Source organism: Tachypleus tridentatus, chromosome 7, assembly GCF_004210375.1.
Source record: "Tachypleus tridentatus isolate NWPU-2018 chromosome 7, ASM421037v1, whole genome shotgun sequence".
NCBI classification, from domain to species: Eukaryota; Metazoa; Arthropoda; class Merostomata; order Xiphosura; family Limulidae; genus Tachypleus; species Tachypleus tridentatus.
Window position 1 is genome coordinate 22645751 of NC_134831.1, and position 23155 is coordinate 22668905.

At 32.7% G+C, this 23155-nt stretch overlaps 3 long non-coding RNA genes across 4 annotated transcripts; all 3 read right to left on the minus strand.

The window, feature by feature from the left end:
* Positions 1–16054, minus strand: LOC143255290 (uncharacterized). The gene is made up of 5 exons (XR_013030521.1): positions 15520–16054; positions 14318–14438; positions 12466–12591; positions 10175–10497; positions 1–2278 (listed from the first exon to the last, which is right to left on the minus strand). It is a non-coding gene; the product is annotated as an uncharacterized LOC143255290 (long non-coding RNA).
* An 831-nt stretch (positions 16055–16885) lies between these two features.
* LOC143257954 (uncharacterized) lies at positions 16886–20765 on the minus strand. Of its 2 annotated transcripts, none has more exons than XR_013032045.1 (3): positions 20656–20765; positions 19197–19296; positions 16886–17152 (listed from the first exon to the last, which is right to left on the minus strand). It is a non-coding gene; the product is annotated as an uncharacterized LOC143257954 (long non-coding RNA). The 2 variants fall into 2 exon arrangements; XR_013032046.1 differs by lacking the exons at positions 19197–19296; positions 20656–20765 and adding exons at positions 17774–17909; positions 18735–18826.
* Positions 20766–20884: 119 nt separating this feature from the next.
* Positions 20885–22004, minus strand: LOC143257955 (uncharacterized). Its single transcript, XR_013032047.1, has 3 exons — positions 21899–22004; positions 21371–21452; positions 20885–21018 (listed from the first exon to the last, which is right to left on the minus strand). It is a non-coding gene; the product is annotated as an uncharacterized LOC143257955 (long non-coding RNA).
* Between the last annotated feature and the right edge of the window lie 1151 nt (positions 22005–23155).

Genomic DNA, 23155 nt, shown 5'->3' on the forward strand with positions numbered 1-23155 from the left:
TTATTGGGACAAATTGCAAAATGGTACTTCTTACAACAGTGAACAATCACTTATAACACATGTAACACAAACTGTAATACCAAAACCTGACTAATATATGTCATGCAGAAATAACACTAACATTTTTCTTTACTGGGAGATTACGCACGCTGGTAATAGAGTAGTTTAATACAGTCAAGTGAAACATTCTATGCAAAATTAACATAACTTTTTTTCCGATACGTTCACTTCAAGTTTCTGGAAAAATTAAATACCCTTAAAAAATTAGTGTAACACTACAGTTAATAATATCCATATCAAAACAAAGTAAATAAAATGTTTCTCGCCCTGTGATGGGATCCCAAGAAACACAGTTTATTTTTTTGCGTGGTGCTAATAAGAAATTGAATTATTCATAAGAAACTGTCTGGCCTTGAATTCTTCTTCGCCATATGTGAGTGACACATAGGCAAACATAGTCGTTGCGCCTCTCCTGCCTTCACACACTTTTAGTGTCTACCCCCTTTCCTTAATCGACTTTCGCTTATATGCATATCATCACAAAGCAGATAATAAGTCACGAAAGTCCAAAATCCACATTCGTTCAGATAAGCCTTCTTGACTGTAGCTGTTGTTCAAGGACACTACGAGTACTTCCGCCTCTTCGTTATTGTAAAGACTTACCAAACGCTTAATTCATTCAGTAAGCTATTACTAATTTTATCTGAGGCAGATGAAATAGGCTTAAAAACTGATGAAGTATATGTTGCGTGTTAAAAATTAATAGAGCTGTTAGCATATAAAATAATAATAATAATAATAAACTAATCTATCTGATAATATTCACACTATAATAGTAAATAAAAATATTCCAAAGATACCTCGCAACTAAACAGAGAAAAACCCATAAAATATACAGAAAATTTTGTCAAGTTATGCTAATTCCAGTTTGATCAATAAAAAGTGTTAAAAAACACTCAAGAAGAACAATACACTATCTTTAAGTGAAAAGAGTGCATATAACAAATTTATCAAAGTAAAACGCGTCAATTACATTTGTCTTTCTGAATTAGGCTCTATATTGAATGAAAAACAAAATTACAACGACTGGCGTGCTATGATTGGCTGTTTAACTTAACAATCCAAATACACTAGTGCATTATGGTATAGTTTGAATTTCGAGCAAAGCTACACAAGGGCTACATGCGCTAGCAATTAGAAACGAAATATTGGTTTAAACGAAATTCCGGTTAGTCCCGATGTCCCTGTTTTGAACTATATAATTGCTCCTTGTAAATGTGTATTGTTCATGTTTTATGAATAAATGTTTTCACAAAACAATATTAAGAAATGTTCTGAGCAACAATATTCAACAAACTTTCCATTAAGGGCATATATTACAGGAATCACTTCTCTTTCGAATATATATTTTATGAGTTAAGCTCCAGATAAAGATTTGTTTTCTATTTTGGCGAATTTGACATGATTAATTATTACTTTGTTTCTTGTTTCAAATTTCTGAAGATTGATCTTGAACAGACAAAAAGATTAACTGGGTATTAAAGGAAAATATATAAACACAAAATAAGTGTTATGCTATCTTTCACATTTTTCAAACAACTGGATCGCAATTTTTTTAAACACATATTTCATCATATGTCAAACATACATTATATATTACAGTTACTTATGAAAACATCATAAATATTTGTATTAGTAGATGGATATACCCTTCAGCTAGTTTTGTCCAGAAGGTCAAAATATATTAAACAGTTTTGCATTTTAATAACTAAGATGTTACAGGCAAACAACCATAAGTATTCAAATTTTAAAACTTATTTGTTCCGTTTTTATAATTTTTATACATCTTACAATCCTACATCGTATTTTTACTGGAATAAAATAATTCAAGAATGAAAAATAATGTTTTTCAATTTTCAGCATTTTTCCACAGTTCTCTAAGATGTTTAACCATCAGGATTTTAAGATTGCAACCAGCTGAATGACTTAGTCATCCATTCATTATCCTAATGGATTCGAACCCGGTATGGCTAGGTGATTAGGGCACTCGACTCGTAATCCGAAGGTCACGAGTTCAAATCCTTGTCACATTAAAGATGCTCGCCCTTTCAGCCGTAGGGGCGTTATAATGGTAAAATCAATCCCACTATTCGTTGGCAAAAGAGTAGCCCAAGAGTTGACGGTGGTTTGTGATGACTAGCTGTCTTCACTCTAATTTTACAGTGCTAAGCTAGGGAATGTTAGTGCAAATATCCCTCGTGTAGCTTTCCGCCAAATTCTGAAACAAACAAACCCAAAGTGTATCAATGAAACCGAAACAGATAAACTTAGAATTTCTTTGAAATTCGTCATAATTTTATTTTTTTCTGACAAAGCTACACAAAACATTTTGTTCTCATTAACTAAACCTCCCTTAGCAACACTGATGGCCCCCGCTAGTATAGCGGTATGTCTCCGGAATTACAACGCTAAAATCAGGGGTTCGATTCCCCTCGGTAGGCTCAGCAAATAGCCCATGATGGCCCGGCATGGCCAAGAGTGTTAAGGCGTGCGACTCGTAATCTGAGGGTCGCGGGTTCGCATCCCCGTCGCGCCAAACATGCTCGCCCTTTCAGCCGTGGGAGTGTTATAATGTGACGGTCAATCCCACTATTCTTTGGTAAAAGAGTAGCCCAAGAGTTTGCGGTGGGTGATGATGACTAGTTGCTTTCCCTCTAGTCTTACACTGCTAAATTAGGGACGGCTAGCACAGATAGCTCTCGAGTAGCTTTGTGCGAAATTTAAAAACAAACAAACAAACAAACAAAGCAACACTGATACCTTTAAATACAAGAAATTTACTTTACTTTCAGATCAAAGCATAAAATATCCTCTCCGTATTGTTGCGTATTATAATTAATCTCGGACGAGTCTCCAGTTTATTATGTTACGTACGTTACGTATTATGATTTCAAATAACCGAAATTTTGAATACGAATTTAAAAGTTAACTGGATTTCGATACTTATTAACTTTATGATATTTGTCAACAAGACTGATAAACACAATATACTTTTTTAACACAAATACATTATAATATACAAACAATAATACAATTTATAATAACGGTTATTACAAATAATCATTTATATGCAAGAGTTTTACAAAATTACCAAATATACTAAGTCTTCTATCCGGTTGATAACTGAATGTTTTATACATGGTCCAGGTTTACGACGTGCGAATTAATTTTGAGTCGATATTATTACACTTCGCTTAAGTTAGCTAGCTGTCTATTCTTGGCTAGTCTCATGCCATTTACAAGCTGACGTTTTATCCCCAAAGGTATTTAATATTCTCGTAAAAAATACCAACGTTCAAAGTTAATTCATTGAGTTCAATGGTTTGTAATGTTCGAAACCTATAAACTTTCCTGGTCAAAGTTTGTAGTTTTCCGACTGACAAGCGTGTATCACAATTTTAGCTTCCGAGGCTTATAGTATAATGACTGTACGACCAAATAATATTATATTCTGTGTCTCGGTTAGCTTTTTCACTAATTAGGCGAGATTCTCAAACGTTCAACAATATTCTAAGATACACTAGTGTTTTCGTAAAACATAATTTTGTTGTTTCTGACTCTCGAGAATCTTCTACAAATTTAGAGAACAAGCGGAACTTGTGTGATACACATTTAACAATGTAAGTTAAATGCATTTCTAAATACATATTAAACTGAAACAAACACAGATATTGAGATAATATTAAATCCGTTACAGTATTCGGCTTACATTTTTTCATGCTACCTAAGCTTTATTTTGTAATTAATTTAAAATTAAAACTGTTACATAATGCATTATATTTATTTTTAATATTACAAGAAAAGATGTATTATGAATTTTATTGCATGAGAAATATTCTGGTAATGTGAATCAAAAACTAGTTGATTTTTTTAAATGTAAGTTCCATGTACTTTTTTTTACGCAAGACAATGATACAAGAAACACAAAGACAAAGGTGAATATGGAAGATAACAATCATATTTCAATCGAGGAATGATACAGAGTGGGAAGGATGGGAAAGGGAAAATAAATTAGAAAACAAAAACACAAATGCCACACATGAAACCAGAGGTTAGAAATTGACACATAACACACATCTGATTGGGACTGATGAAAGACTATGAGAGAAAATAGCAAAGGAGGGGGAAAGAGACACAAAAGGCTTGCATATACTTGGAAACCATGTCTGAGAAAGTCAAATCTGAGCCAATAGAAGCATATAACACAGAGTGGTCTTAAACAATAAAAGGACCCTTATGAGAAGAGGAGTATAAGATACAGGTAATATCCCTTCCAGTTTTGACTGAGCATATTTACAGCTACTGCTAAAGAATGAGGAGCAAAAGACCAAAAATGGATAAGTTGTGCACTGAGATGTGTGGCAAACATATTCACATCCAGAAAACCCAATGAGCACACGACTCCCAAAACACGCGCAGAAATAACGACCACTATGTCGGGAGAATCTTGTTGAAATGAAATAGTTAATTGATTACCAGATTCAGAACACTCATAATACGACATTTAAACAAACTAATATGGTGATTGTGGGCCCAGTAGAGGAGATTCAACATTCAGAAATAGAGATCTCACTACCGGGTATCCCTTTACCTGGTGACATGAGGCACTATCATGAAATTGTCAAAGTGGGCTATCAACAAGCGCCCCTCCAAACATTTAATAAAAAGTGAAACAGAGCCCAGTAAATCACCAGCAACTCCAAGATTTGAAAGGGACGATTCAGCCAGTGCCAAACTATTCAACAATCTAAACCCTCTTGAACATCGAGATGTGCATCCCAACACAAAAGGGAAACAACAGTAAAAACATGATAATCCAATCAATGTAGTTGAAGAGGAACTTCAATAGTAATATTACTCTGATCCAAATGCCAAGCAAAGTCTGCCTGTAGATTTGAGGCAGGATAATAGAGCAACTAGGAGATACCGAATGAGACTTCATTGGTTGACTAACATCCACTGAAGTTGACTCACATGAGCGTGACCAAGGATGATGAAGGTTTCAAAAAAAACCAACATCATCAAAAGAGATAGGGTCTCTCATGAGGTAAGAGATGGAGAGATTCATATACTACGAACAAGACATTCCATATACTGTAAATAAAAGGGAGAATGTTGAGTCCAGGTGAATTAGGAATTGTATAGGTGTAAGAAACGACTTCTCTACCTTGATGAAACAATCCACTCTGACAATCTCTCAAAGAAGAAGCTGAATAGAACAGCATATTCAACCTGAGAAGAGGCCAAAAGTAGTCACTCATCCAGGTAATGGTGGAAAGAAATGCCTCTGTTCAAAAGCAGTTCAGGAATGATAAATATATAACCAGTTATCAATCTCCCGTCCTTATGGGTCCGTCAAACAGATGGAAGTAAAACCTCAGCTGAGAAGATTCCTCAAGTTCTTTAGCTTCTTTCTGAAGTTAGGCCTGAACAACTTCCTGTAGACATTGACAAGAAACAAGATCCCTTGGTGGGGGAAAGCAATAAGATGAAGAGAAAGAGGGGAGAAGAAGGAAAGTGAAGGGCCAGACCCTCTGGACGAATCTGATGGGCCCATGGATCCATTGTAAATGGTGTTCATATATCGCAAAAACATGGCCACCACTTAAACCAACTTCGAGTTAATGCTCTAATATTCTGAAATGCTTTCAAGTATGAACCTAAATGTGAATGAATGAAAAACGAGAAGATGGAACTGGAAAAGGGTGGGATGGGGGTTGAGACCCAGAAACAATAGAAGATTAATTAGATTAGGTAAATGAGAAGCTAACAAGGATAATGAATTATGTAGATGAATTAACTGAGTCATGTAAACCATCAAATGCTTCTTTACATAAAAAAGGTTCCATACATAAATCACACCAAAAAGAATGGCATTCTGACTCAAAAGGTCCCAACAGTATATGAGCTATGTCTGATGATCCGAAGATGAAAGGCTGCCATCGATGACAAACATCATCTAAACACCTTTAATGAAACAAATGAAACAAATGAATTGACAGCAAGTTAAGAGTCTATAGTGAATGCAGAATCGTGAGTGACATCATTCTTATACGGGAAAATTGAGATTATGAGAAATACATCAATGTATTAGGATTCAAACTCCACAATGTAACGTGAGATTCCAAGCGTTGGATTTGTTTTTCTAATTTCGTGCAAAGCTACTCGAGGGCTATCTGCGCTAGCCGTCCCTAATTTAGCAGTGTAAGACTAGAGGGAAGGCAACTAGCCATCACCACCCACCGCCGACTCTTGGACTACTCTTTTATCAACGAATAGTAGGATTGACCATCACATTATAACGCCCCCACGACTGAAAGGGCGAGCATGTTTGGTACGACGGGGATTCGAACACGCGACCCTCAGATTACAAGTCGAACGCTTTAACCCACCTGGCTATGCCGGGCCCCCAAACGTTGGAAATCAAGATCTAAGAAATGCATAAGCAAGATCGTTAGATTTACAATGCTGGAGAGTAAAACTGCAGTAAAACCTGTCTAAGGCGGAAACGCAGGGACCAAACATAATTTCTGGCTTCAGCAGGTTTTCCGCCTAAGACAGTGAAAATGCATTTCCTTAATTATATATAATTTTTGAGCGGAACGTTATACTTGCTTGACTCAAAGGAAGTAATACGTCTGTGAATAAAGTTATTATACTATTTATGCTATATTTATTAGAATAAGAACAAAAATAAACATTCAAAATATCCATAAGTACACAAAATATTAATCAAATGTATTTGAAGAAAGTGTTCAATTTCAACTTTTTCGTTTTTTTGATGGGCTTTCTTGTGCAGTTAAAAAGAATGGCAATTCTACGGCCTTTTCATGAGGTTTATTTTCTCTCTTCATTTTTGCATACAATTTGATAGTGTTAATATAAAGTAACAGTTGCAATGAAGCAGGAATTTCTATTTCCTCACTATCTTTTCCATTTTATTCATCTTCTGAATCTCTCGCACTGTTACAATCTTGCGATTCTATTATAGATTGTAAATCAATTTCATCAGTTTCTGTTCAACGTTCATAAAACCTTCCGCGTTCACAGAATCATCTGCATCAATCTTCTCAATCAGAGGTTGGATTTCATTAGAATCGTCATGACAAACAACTTCTCTACAATTTCCGCCATTATCAAAAATATATCCACAGTTTCGAAAGCACTTTATTACGCATTTGACTGAATGACTTAAAAATGTAATTGCATCTAACACGTCAATTTTCATGGTCATTTCAGATGCTCTCTTACAGTCACCTATGTGTGCAATAATATGCTTAAGCATCAGTTTTCTGTATTTCAGTTTTATATACTGTATTACAGCCATTATCTAGTGGCTGTAGAACTGATCTTGTACATGGAGGTAGAAACACTAAACGAACATTTGAAAGTTAAACTTTTGGGTGACAACTTGCATTATCTAGGAAAATTAGAATATTCCTATTTTCTTGTTCCACTCCTTTGTTTAATTTGCTCAAAAATTCCTCAAATATAACACTTGTCATCCACACTTTATTGATCGCTTTTCATTTCACAAGAAGTTGATTCTTCCTTAAATTTTTGAATCATTGCGGATTTTCACTTTTACCTATTACCGATGGTTTCTCTAGTTTTCCATCAGCAAATGCGACCAAAAGTACAGTAAATCGTTCTTTCGAATAGCGACCACCGAAATAATGACGGTAGAAAAAAGAACAGAATATATTTAACCAATAGTTACTGTAAGAAAATATCCGAGAATTTATTAATATTTAAACAAATTATTAATTAAACTATAATTTATTAATATTTAAATAATTTTAATTAAACAAGAATTTATTGTTGAGATTATCAGTGAGATTCAAATTCTTCTTTGGGTTCTCCATAACTGGATTCTTTAATCCCAGTTTAAGTATCTAACCTAGATACTTCATATGTTGAATATTCCTCTCTCTATTTGTCTTTAATCTCCTTCCTATATTACTTCTCTATCATTCACCTTTTGGCCGATGTTATCTATCATTTCCTTGAAGGATTTTTGGAAGGAAGCCATTCCCTTTTGGCACAGGTGCATTTACTCCTTTCATATTTAAGAGATTTATACATAGCTCTTCTTATTTATATTTTTCATTGGTATCTTGTGGGGGTCATCTCTTAGTCCTTGAAGCCTTGTGTGGAGTCATCTCCAGTCTTCCTTATCTCTTCTTACTACTTATCTGTCCCCATCTGTTCAAGTTCTTTTGAAAATTTAAAAAAATAGTAGGAGCTTTAAATTTCTTTTTGAAAATCTTCAGTACATGTGACATGAAACAATAAACATCAGATATATTGTGTAGAAGTTTTTATCACATACTTTATAATTGTTATTTTTGTTAAAGTTTTATAATGTATATTTACTGTACCATTGTTCCTAAATCACATAATCCATCTTTTAAAAGATTAAGTTAATAATGTACATTATTAATTTTTTGTAGTTGTATGATAAGTGATTACAGAAGTATCTTGTGCTTTGGTACATGTTTTTATACAAGGAGAAAACATGTCAAGAGTAGAGAGATTGGGGTGAAGGACAAGTAGAACCTAAAGTCCATCAATCTTATAAGTTGTTGTTAGGATTTGTTGAGCAGAGATGGTCCCTTGACACAGGTGCATTTACTTCTATCTTTAAGAGATTTTCACACATTTTTTGTTTTGGGGATCATCTCCTAGTCTTTAGAGTCTTGTGTGGAGTTATCCCATCTCCAATTTTCCTTCTCTTTCCTTGCTTCTCATTTGTTCCAGTTACCCCTGTTCCTCAATCACCCATTGTGCTCCTTCATCATTTCATTCTACCCAAGCTTCTGACTCAAGTCATTTTTTTTTCTGCCAATCCATTTGCTGTACTGAGTTTCAGTGGCATTTGGTGTGTACAGAACTTCATGGGACCAAACTGTTTCAAACTGTACATATTTAGGCAACTTTCCCCACCAGAGTTTGGTGCTGAAAGTCTTATTAGTAGAATTCTCCTTTTAAAGTTCCCTTCTGTATCCTAGGGATCCCATATCCTGTTGATATCTGTCAGAAGCAATTCAGGACTTTCTTTCCAAAAGTGCTATACAATTCATGGGTTATCTTAGCTGTGATTTGGATTCCATAGAGAGTCTGAACTGATTTTTAGACAATCCTTGTTTTACCATATAATCATTTCTGTCACTTTGTTAGGTTCTAACTCCAGGATTGTGGATGACAAAATCAGACATATCTGATGCTTAATTGCACATTCCCATAACCCCAACATCTTGTCAATTTCTTCTCTCTTATATACAAATATAAATTAGTTGTATGTACTCACCCTTAAAAGCTTAGCAACCTTCAACAGCATCAACCTTGTACATAGGTCATAATTAGAAGAGATAACTGTTTGCTTTACTTCTTTATTTACTTTCCTATGTTCTAAGAAAAATAAGTTTAATATCTTAAAAATATATATTTACATATATAATTTATTATAACTGAAATAATATCATATTTTACAAGAAAGTAGTCCATTAAAACACACCCAAGACAGGTCACTTCGTAAAGACTAAAGATCAGTTTTATATTCGTGGATATGGTAACACAAGTGCACGTGTGCTATGTCTTTTTAACTTTTATATTAGCCAGTAATGACTGAAAGGTTAATATAATAAAAATAATAAATATGTATATAAATGTATAATGTTATGACATTTAAGCTACTTAGATTAAACATGTGTGTTTTCATTTATAATCTGAAGTGATTCTTGAAAAATATAAACGTAATTTATATTTACTTCTCAATTTTTTATAGTGGTTACGAGATTGGTCAAATCTATCAAATACATACAGAGATTCTGATTTGACAGTGAAAGTAACAGGTAAAATGAAAAAAAGATTTCACATGTGAAACTTGAACATTTTCTCATTCACAAAAGTATTTCTAATCTTAAAATAAAAATTATTCTGCATGCTGTTTAGTCAACATTCTGAAAGAAAATGTGAGAAAGGCTTTAACAAAAATATCTTGATACTCAATTTAAAATCCTGATATTCTGTGTATAGAAGTCTTGTAATGTTTACAAATAACCTGCAAAGTTTAAACATGTGCATATATTATTACAAATCATAGTATAATTACCTTTATGGATGCCTTTGTGGTTAAGAGCTGGGAGGATTCCACCCAACCTACAATGAAAGGAATAATTAGAAGAAGGTTGAGAACAATTAGTGAGACAAATTAAACTTGTGTTCATCATGCAGTTCAAATATAGAATTTGAAGGGGCAGAATCCTTCAAGCTTAAACCCTGTCCATCAGGAGATAGTCTGCTTCGGTCTTAACTGAGTGTTGGGAAAATCTTTATATCTGCTTCACCAGTATCTATGTTATCTGGAACAATGTTTCCCAGAGGTTTCTATTTTTTTAGTTCTGTCTCTATTCAAGGGTTTTCCATTTCATCCATCTATAAGATTAATGAAAATATATTTTCACAAAAATACCCCTAGTTGTATAGATGCTTAATTTCAAGCAAAAAAATAACCATCTATACTAAGAAAACATATACTGTACAGTAACAAAAAACATAAAATACTGTTATGTAAGTCATAAAATGATAAATATATTTCTTGCATTTCTTACTATTCTAAATGTAATTGATACAATAATTCTATAAGATTGTCATTTCCTCTTTGATTCATCTCTTATTTGCAGATTTCTGAAATAACACTTGTTCAGAAAGAATCCTAAGCATATTGATATTATCTTATTGGAAGTTTTTAAGACAAGGATAATTGAAAACTTTTTAACCCTGAAATCTCTAACTTGTTTTCACACTGTTTGCTACCCAGGAGGTAAACATACTGTAATATAAGTTTTGTTTGTAACAATACTCAATGCAAAGAACTAGTCCACAAAACTGGGTGAAACCAGAGATGCCAACCATTACGATTTTGGTGTATACATTACGACTATACGCTCATACAGACAAATATTACAACTTGTTGCAACTCCCAAATTATTATATATTATATAGGCCTATACAATAAAGTGATAAATTGTTCCCCCAGGGTTTGAAAGGGGTGAAAAGAAAATTTCTAATGATATAGAAATAAATTTTGATAATAAATAAAAGACATAGTCCAAATGGCTACTTGCGATAATCATGTTTGTGCTTGAAATAATAAAAAATATTTGTATCTCCAACGTCTACCAATAGCTTGAGTGCGGTATTTCTCCATACTGGATACGTGGTGGAATCCATAGTTACGTCATCAGTGCTTGTCAGCCAATCAGCATAGATGGGTATTTCTCGTTTTCTAAGTGGCACTGGAACACCAGTGCGATTGTTCAGAAGATGTAAAAAGAGGCCTCGTTCACCAGATTGTCTTGTTTCTGGCAAATCTAAAAGGACTAAAACTGTGAATCAAAAATTTTGGAAAGAGTATAGTGCAAATATCTGGTCATTGCATCAAAAGTCAGTGACAGTCATGTGTTTTGTACAGTTTGTAACATCGATTTTTTGTGGCACATGGCGGGACAAACGATTGTTCCAGACATACAAAATTGGCATCTCACTAACAAAAGGCTGAGGCGAAGACAAAAACGACACAGATAACGACATTTATGAGTAATAATTCAGAATATGAAACCATAAATGCAGAAATGATGTTCACACAATTCGTCATTGCTCATAATTTACTCCTAGCTGTAGCTGATCATGCAAGATATCTATTCAGAAAAATGTTCCCAGACTCTGATATAGCGAAAAAATATGGCTTTGCTAGAACCAAAACTACAGCCATTGTACAAATGTTGGGTTGTGAAAATGACAAAATGATTTCAAGCATACTTACTAACAGTGTTTACAGTTTAGCCACAGATGGATCCACAGACATGGATGACTCAAAACTGTATCCAGTGGTTGTACGATATCTGTATGGGCTCTGTCTACAGTCATTACGCTCAGCAGTTTGAAATAGTTGGCATCTCTGTGTAACCGTATAACTTCCATGTAAATTATGGAAGAATGTCAGTAGTAATTTGTAGAATTAATTGTAATATTGACACAGATGTCCCAAGAAATTGTTTGAGAGAAGGTGGAAGAGGGGTAAAGTAGTATGAAATTATAAATTGAATAAAAACTTCATGCACATATGATGAATGAATGAAGAAATAATAGTTTCTCATTTTCCAGACAGTAACAAGTTTAGTCATTTAGCAAAGAAACAAAACAGAATATTTGAAAATTGTCACATAGTAAAGTGGAATGCAAGATTTGTATCACAAGAGCAAAATAACACTTGTATTATGAGTAGGTTTTTAAAAAAGTATTGAAAAATAAACTAAAACTGTATTTGAAACAGGTGACAGTGAAGAATTGGATTTATGCAATTAAAGTTTCAACTGATCTTATATAAATGATTTTCCTTACTATAAGCATATGATTAAGGATGAACATTTCTCTTTGATGGATTCCTGTTTGTTATTTCTTCTTTAACTCATGAACTCCATACAATCAGCAGTGGGTGAATAGCCTTCTGTGAGGCTGGTCTATGTTCTGAAAAGTTAAATCAATCAATTATTGAACTTGGATAATATAACTCATTCATTTTATTTACTATCCATCAAATTCTTTAAGTTGTCATTGCAGTAAACTTTTAATTTAAAGAAAGCACCAGGTTTTATTAAAATATAGTTTTTACCATGTTATATTCTGAGTATTTTATTTTTACATATGTTCAATCTTCAAAATCATTTAATGATCAGGTAGTTTTGGATGTGAGTTGGGGAGTGTGTCACTAAAAGTTTTTGAGGTACACAAACATAAACTTCATTCTTCTTTCTGGTGTTTGTAATTTAATTATTATAACTGTCTAGTAGACAAAGTGTATGAGAACTTGTTCTACTGTTTGGTTTAAGTTTCAAAATGATATTTATGGGCTCTTTACAAGAAACCTGAAGAGTCAAGAAAACAGCAACAGAAATTGTTGAAGAGAAAACTCAATCCATGTGATCACATTGATAAATAAGTAATTCATTTACTTTCTGGTCTCTTGGTGACAATTGTCTGCTGCTCCTTCATTACTTGAACCATGTTGTGAGATCCAGTATTAAATTCATTTCTTTGATTCTTTTTTAAATTTGTGACAGCATATTTCAGTCTAGATTGTGACCATTATCTATTGCTAGTTATAACAATGGTACAAAGATTTAAGATTTTAAACTAAAAAAGCATACTCTTGGAATATTTATCACTAGTTTTCATTTCATTTCAACATGTTCCCAAAAAGAAGGGTTGGTTAGGATTCCAGTATAAAATACGTTTTGTACAGTACTAAACTTGCTTTAAGAACATGGTTTTAAATCATGGCTTGAAGGATAACTTCTACAGAAACAAACTCTGTGTATTAAAAACAGGCTTTTTACAAGTAAACAAACCTATAGGGAAAGATTTGTTGAGAAAGAATTGTAGTGCAAAATTATTAAAGGTTGGATTAAGGGAATATTGTAATATAACATTAAAAGAGGCTGGATTAGGAAGGGTTGCAGAATAATGTAATAAAAATATGGATTAAAGAAAAAACTGTTGTATAACCATATAAGAGGCTGGATTGAGACAGGATTTGTATAGCTTAATAAGAGGTTGGATTAAAGCAGTATTATTTATAATTTTATGAGAGGCAGAATTATGTGTAATTTGATGACAGGCTGTATTAGGGATTAATTTAGGTCTTCATGTCCAGGATAAATACAAAAGAATTAGTTGACTATTTTTAACCCATTAACTGCTAATTTGTTCTAGGGTACAATTTGCCTCTAGCAGTTGAATGAGAGTGTGTTGTATATGATGTACTGCTCACAGAAGTTCTGCATGCATTTAAAGCAGACATAGAGAGAGGGTTAATATTAATTAATTATTTTAAATGTAACAGAACTTATAAAAATAATGAAAACTAATACAGTCACTGGTTATAGGTTCAAACATCAGCAAACGTTTTGAATAAGCAGAATTTTAAAGGACTTAGATAGCAATGAAATTAACCATATACTAATTAAAATATATATTCATTACAATAGTAATTTTACTTGCATTAAAAAATGTGAAAATGAATCTCAACATTGGTGAAATTCAAGAGTAAGTGTTTGTACAATGACAACATTCTATGAAACTGACATAAAAACATGACCTTTATAATCAAGGTAATTACAATAGTACTACTTCTAAATATACATCACTGTATTCTACAAAAGTATAATAAACCTATCCAAGTGACAGATCTTACCCTTCAAGTTTTTTATGAAGTCTTTCAACTTCATATTCTTGCTAGCCTTTCTGCTTAGGGTTTATATATCTGTATTTAGCTTTATGATGGCAAGAGCAAGAACAAAGACTGTGTCTGGATTCTGAAATTTGGAAACAATATCATGATTACAGTCAGAGTATCTGCAGCTAAACACTTCTGTGAGACATTCAATTTTCCAGAATTCTCCCATAATGCAAACACAAGTTGTAAGAACTATCATTTATAATGGATTAAAAAAATTGTTACATCATCAAAGTTGTGTTATGAGCAAAATTAAATAAAAAAGTAGACATGGTTTTCAGGAATTAATTATTAATATATAATATTTTATATGTAAGCTTGATAGTTTTCTTTTTTCAGTTTCAAGAAATCTACAGGTATTATCAAGACTTTCATATAACTTTCAATGAACTAATTGTCTAGATCTTCATATATGATGCAGCTAGCCTATATACCTTAGATTTTCTTTTAATCAGTTTTCAGAAGTGAAGGTTTAAAATGCTGCTTTATGAAATACCTCCTTGATTTGATGGATGTTTCATTTTTAAAATTCAGCAGAGCAAATTAGCATGTAAATCGCTCAAGAGAGTTATGCTAGATCAGTAGAGTATGTAGATGATAATATTGTAGAGAGATCGAGGAAAATTATTCCAATATTTTGATGTTGTTTTGTTGTTTTTGCAAGACTGTAACAGAATTTTGTTGCTTTAACAAGAAGATACACAATTCTTCAACTTGGTGCTTTCATATTGTTATTTTTAAAGAGGTGTAATTAAACAGTTTTGATAAAAAGTTGGTAAACAATGATTTATAAGTTTAATAAAGTGATCTAGTTTTGAGGCAACATACTATATGTTTTAACACAACATTGGTCTGTCTTCAGATATCACACGTGTTGTACCAGTTCAACAGAAGTAATTATTTTACTTTTCCCATAAATCATTGTTTGCCAACAGATAATTATATTATCATAATGTGCTTTCTTACTTAAGATCAGAACTATGAAAGAGAAGAGAAATGAAACAGATACAGAGTTCACAGAAATGTCTGTTTCTCAATGAGAAAGAGACTTATACTCAGTAAAACGGTATTAGATCATAATCATTAGGATTGACACTAATTTCTAACTTCAAACATAGAGATTTTTTTCTTCAAGCATTGATATTGCAAAGATTAGTTACCATAAGTAAAAGATTGAGTTGAAAAAATACCATGGAGTCCAGTAGCTAAATTAGAAGAATGCAGCCAGTTCTAAATATATATTCAGTACTGTTTAACACTTTTAAGTGTTAGGTACAGAGAATATTTTGCCCTTCTTTCCATTTTATCAGAATATTTATTCCAAAACATCACAGAATGTAAATTTCAACACCATGATAATGTTCCACTAATCCTTGTTCACAACTGAATGAGCCAAGATGAGAACACATATTCTTTAGAATTCCTACATGCATATACCAAAGACATGAGGCCTGGCAAGACCATATAGTTAGGGTGTTCGGCTCGTAATCTGTGTGACACGGGTTAGAATTCCCATCGCACCGAACATGCTCACCCTTTCAACTGTTGGGTTGTTATTACCTAATGAATAATCCCACTGTTCGTCGGTAAAAGTATAGCCCAAGCGTTGGCGGTAGGTAGTATGACTACCTGTTTTCCCCTGTAGTCTTACGCTGTTAAATTAGGGACGACTAGTGCAGGTAGCCCTCGCGTAGCTTCACGTGAAATCTAAACAAACAAAAGTCAGGATCGTGTCATAAGGGTTCTGTTTAAATGAACATACTGATATACATACGGTAAGAACATCAACGTGTTGACAACAAAAATGTAATGTTTTCTGATATCAGTGATTTTTTTTATTTAACAATAACTTGTCGCTGTTTGTTTAATCTTTGGGATAACATCTGGATTTAACATTTTACTAGTTCTTCAGGAGAAATACAATAAATATGCTGTTTATACATTTATTCAATATTATGTTGAATAGTGGGTTCATTCTATATATATTTTGTTTCTGGAAAGTACTGTCGTAACAAGAACATCAATCAGCTACATGAACCTTTTAAGGGCCAGTTGACTCCCAAGTTCTATCTACGTAATTTTTTTCACAATTTATAACTACATTCTGTTTTGAGCAAATCATATTTTTCTTTTAGTGCGAGGACCGGCATGGGCAGGTGGGTTAAGACGCTCGACTCATAATCCTAGGATCTTGGGTTCGAATCCTCGTCACACAAACATGCTCGCTCTTTTAGCCGCGGGGGCGTTATAATTCCCCTATTCGTTGGTAAAAGAGTAGTCCAAGAGTTGGCGGTGGGTGGTGATGATGTTTTCAGGCTAGCTACAGCATTCTACTGCTTTCAACATTGTAAGTTCAAAGACTTAATGCTGTCCTAGCGAGGACGTTTCGTAAAAAATTGATAAAAAAAAAGAATGACGTATATCTTAGATAGATGAATCTAACAAGAATTTTGATGATTGATAAAAAAATTAAATATAGATAATTTCATAACAAGATCTTGAAATTAAATAAAGTTGAAAAGTTTATTTCATAATATACATAAAATACAATTTTTCTTAAAACATTACAATATGATAGTTTAATGAAAATCAAGTTAGATAAATATAGTTAAAAGACAAATAACACTTTTTTTTTCAAATATTCAGGTTTCTGATGCATTTTCCAATTAAACCACAATTTTTCAAAAGAATATTTACATAATAGAGAACTATACAAACAAAAATTAATAAAATAAAAAACATAATTTTGATGTTCTTCCAAAATTGAATACATTGTTTTTCAAGCGTGTCCACCTAGATAAGAAAGAGAAATTTGGAATATTGAAAAAATATATATATGTCGCACTCAGATTTAAAAAATCATCCCTAAAAACTGGGGTAATAATTTATTGATTTGGCAACATTTTAAGCCTGAAGATGATTAATCAAATTTCGTTTTAATATTTCATTTTTTTTTTTCTTCTTCTGTCGTTTTTCTAAGCATTGTCGGTAATATACCATTATCACATCGAGGGAGAATCTTATGAGATAATAGTTTTCGCTTCTTTACTGTCCTAAATAGTCCACTAGGTGTGAAAGTGTATTATTTGATCATTGTTTTCTAAACACTTCTTTAGATTAGATGTTGCCATAAAAGAAATATATTTCTAAATGAACGCGAACTAGTGGTCCAAACACAGATTTTGAGGCGGAAAAAACATATTTAGTAAACAATAAGGTCAGATATGTCACTTATAGAATTATATAGCACAGCAAAAAATGAAAGTTTGTCTCGAAGGGTTCGACTTTATCATAGTTTTCTGTAAATATCATCCAGGTAATGCTTCAGGAAACACATTAACTCTAGTTCTTAACTTAGATGAATTTAAATACATGCAAATTAATAGATCTAAAATACATATTGCTATGGTATACCCTTAATTTTAAATCCACTACTTCATTATCGACTCTATTAATTTCTTCACTTTGATGTTTTGGAAATTTCGTGGTCTCTCTACAATGGGTGTTAACACTTTTAACTGCTCCTTCTTTTCCCTGAATGCACTTGAAACTGCGCAAAAATAATAGGTTTAATAAAATGAATTGAAAATTAACCAATGCAGATTATAATTACAATTACAATTATTTTTATCGTCCAAATCAGGAATCACTTTTTAATAAAAAATTGTAAAAACAAAATATCGGGAATGTTTAAGTAATATATGAAATAATGCTGTTAACGTTATTATCAAATTCAGCTTACAAATATTAATTATGAATTACTTTATTTAAACGAACCATTTATAAATTATAAGTATTTTTTTTCGTGTGTAATAGGTATTTTCTCTTTCTTCAATATTTTAAAGAATTTTTTTCTATAATTAATTATAAAATCTCCAACAGGTAAGGTTGTTAATTATTCTAACTGAGCGTCATTAATATTTAAATTATCGTCATTACAGTTATTGAAATCAGGTTATGGAAACACGACAGTAATATAAATACTAGTATAGAATTATGGAATTCTTACTGGTTATTAAACTTGTGAAAAAATATTTTATTAAGTCTACTTGTGTTCCACGACTGTCCCAGGAAAGTCAGACCTCGATATGTATCGCAAGTTAAAATTCAAATTTTCTTCATTTCCCAGTATCATAGTTTTTAACATAACTTTGTCTTCTTCTTTGCACCTATAGCCTTAATTGCGGATATAAAAAGTTACCACATAAATCCCGTTTCATGTTCTAAACAACTCATTTAGTTTGAAAAATCTCGAGAAAAAGAATTCAAAAAGTAAATCTGTGTAGACTAACAATTTAGTAAACATTACTTCCAAGTTCGGTGCAAATAAAACAATAGTAGCACACTGTGCTTGTGACATATTTTACCAACCTACCTTTCATCAAAAAAATCCTGATATCATCAAAGCCTCCAGGTGTCATATGACCTACTGGAGGCTTTACTCTGTACTTGTTGATGTTGTTTGTTAATACCTTAAATAGTAAGTTCAATTTAATTATATGAACATTGTTTCCAAGTCTTAATAGAAACACAAAACTGATAAATATTCATAATGAATTCGGACATTCTTAGACTTTTACGAATTGTTGAATATGTTTTGCAGATAAAATATATAAACATCTTCTTGTAGTATTATTCAAACCTATATTTTTAGAAATTTCACTTCAAAATATTTATTGGCGAGATTATAGGTTTAACTCAATTTAACGTTACCTTATTTTTAAATTAACGATAATAGTAATATAAGTATAAAATCAATCAACTAATCAATGTTGCCACTTAAGAATATGGGAAATATTCATTTATTGTTATCAAGATTATTTTCATCATAATGTACCTTGAATGATATGTATTGTCCTGTTTCATTCCTAAGAGGAATTTTCACACAACTCGTCCTTTGTTTTTCCCCGATCGGAAAATTCAAGTTAATAGGTGGTCTAGATTAGATCGATATAAACATGAAAACAAGAAACAAATAAAGTAAATTGAAATATTTTATTTCTATACATGCTAGACACGAATCTCAAAAATGCATTAAAGATGTCTTAACAAAATCAGGTGTTATTGCAATATAATCTTGTTCGATATTTAAATCAGTTAATATTTAGCAGCTGATACAAGTTTATTTTTAACTAAATATCAAAGACATTATTCGTCGATAGCAATTGGTGGTAAAGACGGTCGTGGTAGTGGTCGTGACCGTCATATTATAACGCCCCCACGGGTGAAAGGGCAGCTTGTTTGGTGCGACGAGGATTCGAACCCGCGACCCTTAAATTACGAGTCTAACGCCATTTTTGTAATCTGTTGGACAGATATTTGTCTTTGCGACAAAAAAATTCTAATTTTTTATTTAGTAATCACGTTAATCTACAATTGTGGCCGAATTTAAGACATTACTTTGGGTAGTGAAGACACGCCTGTTATAAAAATGATTATTTAGCTCTTCTGCGAAACAAAATATATGAAGACATTTGTAAAATGACTCCTTTGTGTATAAACTACTTTTGAATCAAATAGTTTATCATATTATAACATAAATCAGGATTCAATGACGGCATAGTTCAAAGACGTATCTTTCTGTTGCTGTTTCTTAAAATCCATATCTGTATCTTTTATAATGCTAAACAATCAGAAAAATACTCTTAAGATATAACAAGCTGCGTTTCGATTCTTTAGCCATTTTAAAACAACTAGGTTAATTAACTTGTCTACTTCTTTTGTGAATTCATCTAGGTAGAAAGTCGAGACAGTGTATCAATATGCTTTATAAGTTCTAACGCTGTTTACATTATGATAAAAAAGAGATTCTTGTTTCATGAAAATCAAAGCATAAATTTAATTAAGCAACTAATACAAGCTTATTGGTCGAGAGCAATGTTCCTTAGAATTTGAGAAATAGGTTTTCCTAACAACTCATTTCGCACATTATACAACGAAGAAGCGTAATCGCAGTAATGCTGGTAAATATACAATGAAATAATGAAAAAAAAAATGTTCAAAGTAAAAACACACGTTTATAACTAAAACTTTACATTAAATTTGCAATTTCGGGCACAAGCCCTTCGGCAGAATGTTTAAAACCGTGATTCAAAGAAAATAGGCTCAGACAGATTCGCTGATGAATTAGATACACAAATAACGATTTACTGCTTGCAAAAAAAGTTATCGTTTTATTTCAAACATTTGATTTTCGTTAATTTTTTACTTTTTAAGTTTCGATTTTCACAAACATAGTTTTACATTATAAAATAAGCACATTTTAATATCATGCACGTTTGATCAAATGTACTTACCAGTCTTCTATCAATCGTTTTTGAAAATGGTTTTTTATCTAATTCTTTTTCTTAAATCTATTCCTTTGTAATTTATTTGAAAGTTATATTGTTTAACCTTGCTAGTCGAATACTCTGAACGAATAATGTTGTTAGTTTATAAAGAGAGAGAATACTGTCGTACATTGACCAATCACAGACTGTCACGTAGTGAGAAGATTCTTTTATTTTAGAATTTGTAGCAGTTTTGCGATAGACTAAATTTTCATTTCTATTTTTTGTAAAACTTGCTTACGTCGAGGATGACCTTTAAAGAGTTTCCTGCCTGAGGTTCCAGTTCATACTTTAAAGTGGCATCTTTTTTTATGTCTCTTGGGTGCACTTCTGGAAATAAATGAAACTATTAAGTTTTATGACTGCACCAGGTTTTCACAAAGAAGACCACTGGTAGTTTGTTGTTATCTCATTTTTAAATAGACCTGAAATTAAAGATACATGTCCTATAAACAATAACAAACATAGCCAGTGTAGACTGGCTATATTATTAATTTATTATTAATAAATAATTAATAATAGTATTATTAATTTTACATATGTTATCAAGTCATTGATTGTGATTGTATTTTTCAAAAATAAAAATATGAGTTTTCAAAAATATTAATAAGTACTGACAGTATTGTCCAAGTTGTCTTATACCTCTCATATAATCTTTTGCCAGAAATAATTCACTACACACCCTGTGATGCCTGGACGGCTGAAGCCCTCCACGACTTGCATTCTTCAACCATTGTTGACGAACTGCTTCATCTGAAGGGAACCTAAAAATGAAATTGTACTGTAACTGATTTTGAGGATACACTTTCCGACATCCCTCAACAACATCTATTTTAAATCTTTTCAAATTTTAAAATTGGACAAGAACAAAAAACAGCATTACGACCAAAAGCATGCGTAGTTTGCGCTTAATTTTCACCAGCGTCCATTGCCATTAATGATTTGGCTGCTTGATAGCTTATTCATATCTAAATACTGGTATATTTCATACCTCAGTCTAAATCAGTACCGTATCAAACTCAATTCTGACGTCCAGTATCTTAATTAAGCCTAAGGTGTATTATATCTAGTAGATCTAGTAGAAATTAGTACATTACAATAAAGTTTGGCCCTTTGAGCTTTGACAGACGTAAAGCAGATGACAGTTTGCAATTGCTCGAGCTTCTAAGCCTTCATTTTGAAAGAAAAGTTCATAAATGTGAATACTTACTGAGGCCTTTATATGCTTATTTGCGCAATTAAAACAAACACAGCTCTCGGGCATTGTTTGAGAAGTTGGCAATTATCCATCAATAACACTCGGACATCTTTCCCAGTTTGGACAATGGCGGCGACTTCCCCAAATCGTCACACGGTTATCGCACTCTCTATCTATTTATAACTTTGTAGTTTATTGTCTAAATGAATAGAAAATATTTGAAGAAATCATAGCTTTTAAGTGTGCTTATTTTCTAAATTTTTATTTGCATGGCGTCTTAGTTACTAAGCTTTTGTACTTCACAATGTGCACACCAGCTATGAAAACCTCTTATAATCTAACTAAAATTTCAGAAACAGTCATCTGTAAAACTGATTATTTCAGGTAACTATGAAGTGTCGTGTTACGTATTATAATTTCTAACGAATCTCCGATTTATTACATTACGCATGTTAATATATTACTATTTCAAGTATCCGGAAATGTTAATTTAGTAGTGGCCAAGCGTGTTAAGGCGTTCGAGGCGTAATCCCAGGCTCGCGATTTCGAATCCCAGTAGCACCAAACGCGCTCGCTCTTTTAGCCGTGGAGGCGGTATAATGTGACGGTCAATCCCACTATTCGTTGGTAAAAGAGTAGCTCAAGAGTTGGCGGTGGGTGGTGATGATTAGCTGCCTTCCCTCTAGTCTTACACTACTAAATTAGGGACGGCTATCACAGATAGCCCTCGAGTAGCTTTGCGCGAAATTCACAACAAACAAGTTAATTAGCTGTTAATATATGTTAGTTAGTTAGTTGTCACCATTAGATTCCATCTAGGAACATAGGGCCGCAATCGCTTTGCCCACTGCACCGAGCCGTCCCTAATTTAGCAGTATAAGACTAGAGGGAAGGCAGCTAGTCATCACCACCCACCGCCAACTCTTGGCGTGTTGTTAACAGAAGGAGTTGGCGTCTTTTGGGTCGAGTTATTTGTATCTGTGTTCGTGTTTTTTTTAGTTGGATCTGGACTCGGCGGTATTTTTGTAGTCTCTCGTTGGAAGTTATCCGTTGGTTGTTTATGATGTCTGGATGCTTTGTTTGACCAAGAGTTGAAATGTCGTCGATGTGGGCGTTCGGCTCTAAAGTGAAATATGTGATAATAACATCCGTTACGTAAATTAGAATCAGCACTGTACTTCGACGTTGTCACTATTTTCACAAGTAAACTCCTCGGTGTTGTTGGTCTTTTATAGTGTCTTGATGGATTGTGGAGAGCGTGCAATGGTA